The following is a 9,573-nucleotide window of genomic DNA, read 5'->3' on the forward strand; positions in this document are numbered from 1 at the left end:
AAGGCAGGCAGGAAGGAAGGCAGGAAGGAAGGAAGGAAGGAAGGAAGGAAGGAAGGAAGGAAGGAAGGAAGGAAGGAACCAAACCCAAATAAAAAACTAGGGACCAATCCTACCTCACCTTCTTAATAAATGAGATGGCCTCCTGGTGTGGACAGACCATCACTTAAGAGTGTTACTGCAAGTCAATTGAGTGGCATTTAACAGCCTTGTGTCCTTTTCTAAGCTTATTTTAGAAGCAAAATGTGGTGGTTTAAATGCCTTTATGTTGTAGGGTTGGGTAATCAGAAGCATTCAGCTCAGCCAATTCTTGCATAATGTGAGAAAAATATACAGTATTTCATTCTGTCCAAAAACAGTGCTACAGAAGGCACCACTGAACACAGCTTAAAGTGTGTGTCTGGGTAGTTATAATTAATATTTTTCTCCTCTGGTTTAGCCAAGATATTCAGTTCATAGAAAAACGAACTTTATATATCAGTTCTTAGTATACCCAGTCAGCTATTTAAAGGGTTTTTTAAAACTTGTATATAAATTAATTTTAATTCTGTAGTTTCTCTTATTCAGCTTTGCTGACTGCAGCTCTGATCTATGGTTTGCCCAGGAACTTCTTTGCCCTTAAAGATAAAGTCTCAAAAAGCTGAAAAGACAGGCTGGTCCTGGTGTGGTGGCCTCATCTCCTTCTTACTTGTGCGTTGTAAAGCTGTATTGTTGTAAAAATGTAATGTGAAAAACATGCAGGTCAGAGGGAATTAGCACCACTGCACTGAAGGCAGAGCTGCTACTTTAAATCAAGGAGAAGTCTGGGTCCTCAAACTTTGGCTTTGTTGTCTCCCCCACCCCTACTTAATTAACTAATGAGCTGATATGAAGTAATTTTATATATTGTGGACTATTGATAAAATCAGTGTTAAGTATATTAGCAATTAGGAAAGTAAGAGGATGTTAGGAATCCTTATGTCCAATTAAGTACTATGATTTAAATTACTGTCCTCCCATTATCCTCTGTTCCGATCTATAAACTGTTCTTTATTGATGATGGATGTGCACAGATGCACTTCTGAAGAAGCTACACCATGTCTTGGACTATCTGCCAGTGCAGCAGGATGATCTGTGCAGAGGCACTACATCCTTTGCTCCAATCAGACTGAGGCACCTGAATGTCTTCAAACACACAAGCCTCCTTAGACTAAATCACATTTATTTTTTAAAGATTTAAGACCCCTGTTTTCATCCTTAAATCTCTGCTTCTTCATGAGTGCTGACACATCTGGTTACTGCTGGTGCCTGTGGCCAGCAATGCAGGGACATGGTCCCAAAATGGACAGATGTGGAGCAGGGTCTGAGTCCTGCCCATGTCCCCAAGTGGCACAGCCCCACTGAAGTGGCCTGAAAGCCACAGAGCCTGTTGTGCTCTGTCAATTAGCCAGGCACATCAATAGCTTCTAAAATCTGACCTTAAAGGCTTTAGTCCTCCAAGTGTTGTGGCACCTGCCTTTAACTGGTTATGGCATTTCCAATGATTGGAGCATGGGTGAGCAACTCCCACCGGTGTCATTTTTTTTTATCAGGAGTTGGACATCACCTAACTTTAAGGATCTGCACTGAAAGACTGGATCAAATATGTGAGTATTTTCAACCATTCATCTGCCCTATGACTATCAGGAGACTGATGCTAAAAGGAAAAGCTACTAAGTTTTATTCCTTCTAAGAATAAATAAAATTTAAAAATATATACATATATATATAAGTTCTGCACAGAAATATTCTTAAGTATCAGAGAGAAAAATGTGCTTAAAAGTTGAGCTTTGCAGCAGTGTAGAGAGTTCTCCCCCCGCAACTACTTCCAACACAAATTAAACAATATTCATATCTACCCTGGTAAACAGCATATTCTTTACTGTTCCTACCGAGTGCAGCCCTAATATTTATCTTCCACTTTCTATTCATTGTGAGATTCGATTGAATAAATTTTAGCTTCACAATAAACATCTCTGGGAGTTAATGGACCAGCAGAGATGCTGCTGAGCTCCAAGCCACACCAGCAATGCCAGCGACTCCTGGAGAAGCTCTTGCAGGTGCAGGCACTTGGCAAAGCCCAGGGCTCACCAAATGCAGGCAGTAATGTCTGGCAGAAAAAGTTTGGCGAGTGCATCAGACAAACTGGGCACATCCCAAAGCCAGGGCTTGCAGAGCTCCTGCCCCCCAGTTCAGCAGCAGTTATACCAGTTATCTGTCTGCAACCAGGCCAAGTGCCTCCGGGCTGCTGTTTTAACACCCTGAAAAGCAGGCAGCTGCACAAGGCAGGGGTCTGCTGCACAGCCTCAGGACCCAACTCATAAGTAATTCCTTGTGGTTTTTTTCCCTTTTTCTTTTTCCTGTCTTTTTTCTTTTTCTTTTTCTTTCTCTTTTCTTTTTTTTTTTTTTGGCTCCCCCAGACCCCACTCCAAACTATAAAATTGAGAGCACTGATTCGTTGTAGCTACATCAAATTTTAGTCATATGAAGTTAGGAAACACAAGATGTGCATGCTGTACTATTTTGTCACTGATGTGTGAGCCCACAGGCCCAGCCCCCACAGCCACACCTTGCTGCAAGGCAGGGGCCCAACCTTTTTGGGTGAAGAGTAGTTATATAAGGCACATCCATGCCATGCTGGCACCAGCCTTGGTCCTTACAGGATCACCTAACTGCCCTTCCTTTATGTATTGTTCAACGTATAAACTGTGTAAGTGAGCAGAGGCAGAAGCTGAGACCAGGTGGTGGCTGGGTGGGACCAGGGCTGAACAGAGCAGGTAGGGCAGGCAGGAGGTGTTGAGGGGATGGAAGACAAGCACAAGGTGACTGCCAGACCACACAGCTGGTCTGATCTTGTGCTTTTCAGTGGCTCATTAATTTCAGTGGATGATGGTTGATTTGCAGGTAGAATTTGGGCCTTTGGGCTAATTTTATTTAATCTTACAAGATCTCCTGAGAGATTTTTAATGGGAACTCCATATTAACTGTCCCTGCAGCTGCACATCCAAAGATTATTTAAACTTGAATGGCTTCTCAGCCTTCATCACTGAAAATCATAAGCTATTATTTCTACCCTTTTCACCAAACCCTTGATTCTTCCTTCATCCCTACACTGCTGCAGATGCAGTGTCCCTCTTTGAGACTGTCTCCTCCCACTGAGGTTTCTGAGAGTGGGACTTTCTACAGCCTGACACACTCATGTAGTTCTTTTCCTCATTTGTGGGAGTCATCTACCAGCAGTAGCAATACTGTTGTGCCAAGAGGTCTCAACCAAGCTCTACACATATAAAATGGGGACAACAGCTAAGTCCTGAGAGCAATTGGAGGAGCCCAGCCAAGAAGAAACAAAGAGCAAGGAGAGATTGAAAGACTGAAGTAAAGACACATGGAAAGTAAGTAACCGCTCCAGAAATAACAAGACCCCTATGACCTTGATTAATGTTCTGTTCTTCAATCTCCTTTCTTCAAGTGACTAGTCCTACCTGATACTGCAGGATAGATGTTCTGTGTGGAGTTGGGCTGTCCATACATTTCTTGCAGAAGAATGGCATTTGAATCACACTCCAGAGTTGGCTGCACTTGAGCTTGTGTGGGAGGTGCACATGTCTTCAAAGGAATAGTGATTCACTTCTGAAAATTACCTTGGTGATAATGGATTACTGTGAACAGCCTATCAGTCTTTTTCTTCTTGTTGTCTTCGAGCTCCACCATTTTTGCAGGGAGAGTACCTACAGGATCTGATTGGAGTTCTATTGTCTGTGCAGTTGCATGCTGTCAGGTATGTGCACAAGAAGTGTTTTACCCCTATTTCTCACGTGTAACAGAAATCTCTTGTGATCTTTCTGTTACTTCTGATCCCTCACACTCCACACGTACCTGGCCTGTTCACTTATCACACTAAAACATGCTTCAAGAGTAGTTCATTGTTGTTCACATGTACAGAGTAGCACCTCTGAACAATGTGTTGGTGTTGCTTGCATCAAACGACAGCACTTCATACAAGTACTGAATTAAATCCTGAATGGACATAAAACAAGTGGCTATACTGACTTACAGTTTTCTAGCCCTGCTTAGCTGTCTTCTTACCCACCAGCACATGCAATGGACTTAGCTGAGCTGGTTGGAGAGCTGCTCAGTCAGAAATCAGTATGATTTCTACTTTTCTTTTTCCTGACATTATGGGTACCAGTTATAGGACCTGAGCATCTTTTTTATTACCTCTTAGTGTTGACTTGTCCTACTTATCCAACACACAGTTTAGTATGTGGAATGGTATATTTGAAAAGTTATTCTTTAAATACCTTACTGTTATGTTTTGTCATAAGGTCTATGCAATGAATTAAAAGGCATAAATAACAGGGAGATTCTCAACAACAAACATTAATCTCCTGATGTTTTTATCACACATGTCATGCAAAGTACCATTACCTGGTACTTCAGCATTGTCATTGTTACTGAGAATTAACAATAACTGATATATAAAGAGTCATTATGCAATAACTGTGTTTTCCTCTTATATTTTCCTCTTATATTTTAGTTACCTCTGTTATCACAAATGCTACACTCCCTTGTAGTAGCACCCACCAATGAAATGTGTAGTGAGTGTTTTGAGACATGTTCCCTTGTTGTATGGGGTGGGGTTTAACATCATCATTAACAGGAGGCTGTAACAAGCATTGGGCTGCTGGTACAGTCAATGAGACTGCTGTTGACATGTCTTTCCTATGACTTGCAAAAGAGGATGTTGATCAGTCAATTATGTTATATTACCACTGACTATGAAACAAGGGTCTGATATGAACCTCATTGATGCTAATGAACGTTTTTACACCGACTTCAAAAGGTGCCATTGGATCAAGCAGCAAATTGTTTTCCTCCAGGGTATTTAAATTTTGATTGTGCCCCACAAAACTAGAATTTCTCAGGTCTAAGGAGCAATGCATAACTCTTGCCCTGTTACAAGGAAAAGGTAGAGGCTGACATTAATGAAACAAGGTGGATCCTTCCCTTCTGCAGCTATTTGACAGTTGCAACAAATTGTCTTGTGCCATGAGTTCCTACTAGAGACTCGGCTGTTGGTACTGAGGGCAGGGTCAGCGGTATCAACTTTCAGAGCTTCAAAAAAAACCCCAGCCACAAGGTGTTTCTATAAAGCACGTATTTCTGGCCTACTTGAATCCAGCTGTGTGACTTTCAGGTCAGGAAGAGGAATTACAATACAATCTTCGCTAACTTTTGATTCTCCACAAAAGGTCTTAACAAAATTGGATGAGTTTTATATGAATACGTTAGCAGGGTGTAAAATAACTCTTTGCTTGCCTTCTTCTCACTGAACTGGTAGGTAGCCTTTCTAATGTGAATAGAGCCCTTTATTTGTAATGAAAGACTCACAAAAATATAAAAAATGAATGGAAAGAGAAGCACAGTAAGTTCTGCATCTTTTCACTGATCTGTTATTTTTAGTAAATCACATGCAATCATAACACAACATTCTTGAAATACAGTGTGACAAAAATAATCAGAAATCAAGCTCAACCTGAAAATTAAAGGCATCAGCTCACACAGTTCATGAAAGCAAGAATATGTTCCAAACAGTCTAGCTAGCATATTGCAATCTATTTAGCACTGCAGCTAGCATACCTCTGCATCTGATGCAGTGAATGTTCCTTATTAAATTTCACTAAGTTTATTTGCCTGCTTTGTACTTCAGATGTGCCAGGTGCTGCCAGATGTGCCATGCCATCTCCTCAGATTTAATCCAGGATTTACAATCTAGTTGCATGCTACTTCAACACCTGTGCCTACCCCAGGTAGGGGCAGAGGAGATGGATGTTAGGAGGGCAGTTCAACATCCAGTGTGAAAACGTGAAGCCAAAATTAATTATAGCATATACTGTATGCGATAGAAATGAGTTACTGCCTAATTATGTCTCCTGTTTCCACTCAGATGAATTAAGGTTTGTTGTGAGCCCTTGGGAAATCAGACACACTTTAAAGTTGTAATGAGTGCTATCATTATTACTTTTGACAGTCATTGAAGTATAATTATCTGATCATCTATTTAAAAAAAGAATCAGAACTTGTTATATATGAGTTCCAAGCTGGCAAATTACAGAACAGTCACTTTAGAAGCTCAATTGCTTGGCTATTTTCTGTACTGGCACTGCCATCTCCTGGAAAAACAGAAGTTGTGCTTCCAAATTTTTCACCTTTAGATGAAAGAAACTTTTCAAGAGCAATAGGTTAAATACAAAATCCAACAACTCCTTAAATTTAAGCTGTTAAGAGTAGCCGAGATACCTGATTTCAGTGTTAGAAATGGCTGCATGGCCCTTTATTATCCAAAGATTTTGCTGAGGAACAAGAATGGATGTGATGTTTGGAGTGTTGTGGGCTGTTCCTATCAAAGCAAGATGGTGAGAGCAAATAGGTGCTCCAGTGGTCTGGTGCTTCTTTACAAAACATGTGATCCTAAACACACTATGAGTTGCTCACCAATAAATGGTGCAATATTACTTAACACCCCCAGCAGTGAGTAACCCAGAAACAGATACTTGCAGATAATGCAGTTTTCATCTGAAAGGAGAAGTTACTGTATTTTTTTTTTATTATTATTTTTTTTTTTGTCTGCTTTCTTGGCCTTCTCTGAGCCACTCTGTGATAATTAGCTTTGGCCATCCTACCAATTTACTAGGCAGCAGTTCTGGCTGCCTAGTATCAGGCAACTCCAACTCCAAACACACCTTTCATAACTCTAGGCAGTGCATAAGTTTTGTTGCTCAGATTTTACATTTGTCCATATCCCCAGCTGACCTCTGCTACAGTGCCAGCTTTTCCACCAATTAGTTTGGACCTCTGGCTGCTATGTCTGACTTTCAGCCTGAACAGGAATTGTAGCAAGAGCCACTCCTCCAGTTTCAGCTTTTCAGACTGGGTCCCAGACCAGCTGCAGGATGAAGCCATAGTTCTGCCCACACCAGAGGGTGACTCTTCTCACTGCCTCAGCTCCCTCAGCTAGAAATGAGTGGGAGGTGGGCACCTCACATGGGGCTGCCCTTCCTCAGGAGACGGACAGGTGAAGAATGTAGCTGCTCAGCAGTGTTATCTTGCAAGCAGGGTTGAAATCCCCCACCAGGCCCAGCTAGTTAATGCATTTTTCTTTGGTATGCATAGTGATAGGGCTTGGGGGAAGGCTGCTTTTCTTTCAGCAAAACAGTTTCTTACTGTTACCTCAAATTATGGAAATGCATTAAATTACAACAGATTAAATCCTTCCTCACTTGCACTTAACAGGTAACCTGTAAGACCATGCACTTACTCTTCACACCCCACTCCTCTTCGCCGTAGGACTCAAGTGCCCAGCCTGTTCATTTCTTACTTTGCATGGTGTCAAACTGATCTCTGAAATCATCCTGTGGATAGCAGGACTGTGAAAAGTGGCACCCACTTTTTAAACTATGGTCCAAGCAAAAGTCATATCTGGTCTGCTGAAGACTTTTCTATCAGAAGCACCTAACCTTCTCTGCAAAATGTTTATATCATAACTTGTCATAGACTTGCAAAAATGTTTGTAACTTCAGACTGTCCCTCCTTTTTAAAATCATGAAATAGCATCAGGATTTTATTTTAAATACATTCAGTGTAACTAGTTGATACTGGTACCAATATCTATGAGGATATTTTCCCCAACCTACAAGAACTCTTTAAAGTTTCAAGTTTTCTCTTAGACAAGGCCCCTTTAAGGGGTAATTTTTACCTCTGTGTTTAATTTCACTCTGGAAGTTTTAAACTTAGTGAAGGCTACTAGATGATGTAATTATTTCTTGATCCAAAGGTTCAGCTTACACAAAGTTGTCACTTTGGTAAAGCAAGCTGATGGGCTTTTCAATAATCTCAGCATCATTTTTATTTTTTTTTTCAAATGGAAAATGCTTTTTAATAAGCTTAAAGCTGAAGCTCGAGACCACCAACAGTTCTCAAATTAAGCTTGAGGCTCTCTTTGGTACTTCTGATGCTGTTTTCAATTTACATACTCATTGAAATGCTCCATCAGTGCTAATTTCACACCCTGAAAGGTGCAGCAGTTTTGTAACAGACTACTTCCAGGTATTTCTACCTGAGCTTGAGCTAGCTCACTCTGAGGGCTGGATCAAGCCAATGTTGATGGCTTGCACCAACCCAATGACTAAGTGTCTTTGCTGACAGTGTCATAGCTGTAATGCTATCAGATGGATCAGTCATATTTGCTCACAGGAATTGCCTTTTCTGTATGTTTTCTCAGATTTTCATTTGTTGAGCTCATCAGGGAAGCTCTTCCCCAGTCTTGAAGTGCATCACAATGATAGTTCAAAATTACCCATATTATCATGGAATTTGCATTTTTGTTTATTTCTCAAGTTAATATTGTTTGGGTTCTTTTACTTCTTTCAACCCACCTTTCAGCTGGGTTCATGAATCTTCAGAAATCCTTAAAGCAAAACTTTCTGAACTTCACTTGGCTTCTGACGCTGATATTCTCTTTTCCACTTCCTAAGTGAATGTATGTGCTCCATAGACAGGGGTTTGTGTTGCTTCTCAGGTGGTATCATTCATCTAACTCAATATTCACCTCTACAGAGTGCCCATCTATGCACCCTTTCTCATCAAGAAAGAAAAATATAGTGTGATCTATGACATCTGAAAATAGACCTCCACCTACGATCAGGTGAATTATACTGTATGGATTTTCCACTGCAATACAAACAGATCTCAGACATAAATGTATATGTCACAGGTATCTGAAGCTAGCAATGTGAATCCACTTCTCCAGTCTCATTCTTACACAACCCCCAGCTTTTCCATTGCCTTGTTCTCCTTGGCTTCCCACAGTAAAGGAAACTGTCTATAACTGGCAATGTGTACTCAAAATAAGTTTCAGCTTTTGAACGGTGACCGTCCTGCCAGTCACTGAGCAAGGAACGTCCCTTTAGAGAAATGCTGATCCCAATTATATACCCAGGAGATAATCCAAATTATCTCTGTTCAGGAGTTCTGTTGACTTCAGTGAGAATCTACATGTACCCAAAGCATGCTGGGGTCCACCCTAGTGCACCTCCTGAAGACAGCAGAGCTCACAATACATGTGACTGTGCCTACAGCCACTGTCAGAGGCAGGCTTTGTGAGGCTGACACCTTCTCTAAGGGAAGCTTTGCACTGTAGTCAGCACTATAAACATCTGAAATTATCTGTACCTGAACCACAATTAAACCAATTCTGGATAGAGAACTTTAATTTCTATGTAAAGTGAAAGTTTGGTCTGGTAATGGATAAAAATACAGTTTAACTGGCTCTAAAGGTGGCTGGCGTGTAGTAAAGAGGCTGTGTTCTCTGGTTCCTATTGCACTAAATGCATCCTCTGGCTGAAAGAAAACAGTGATTATCAGAAAGTCAATTGTCATTCCGCCTCTTTAGAAAAATTCCCATTAAAGATAAAGCCAATTTTAATTAGATTAAGTATCCAATTACTGTAATTACATTTTTAAAAAATTCACATCATGACGATGACCCTTTTAAAAAGG

This window comes from Chaetura pelagica, unplaced genomic scaffold (genome assembly GCF_000747805.2).
Source record: "Chaetura pelagica isolate M959 unplaced genomic scaffold, ChaPel_1.0 scaffold153, whole genome shotgun sequence".
Lineage (NCBI taxonomy): Eukaryota > Metazoa > Chordata > Aves > Apodiformes > Apodidae > Chaetura > Chaetura pelagica.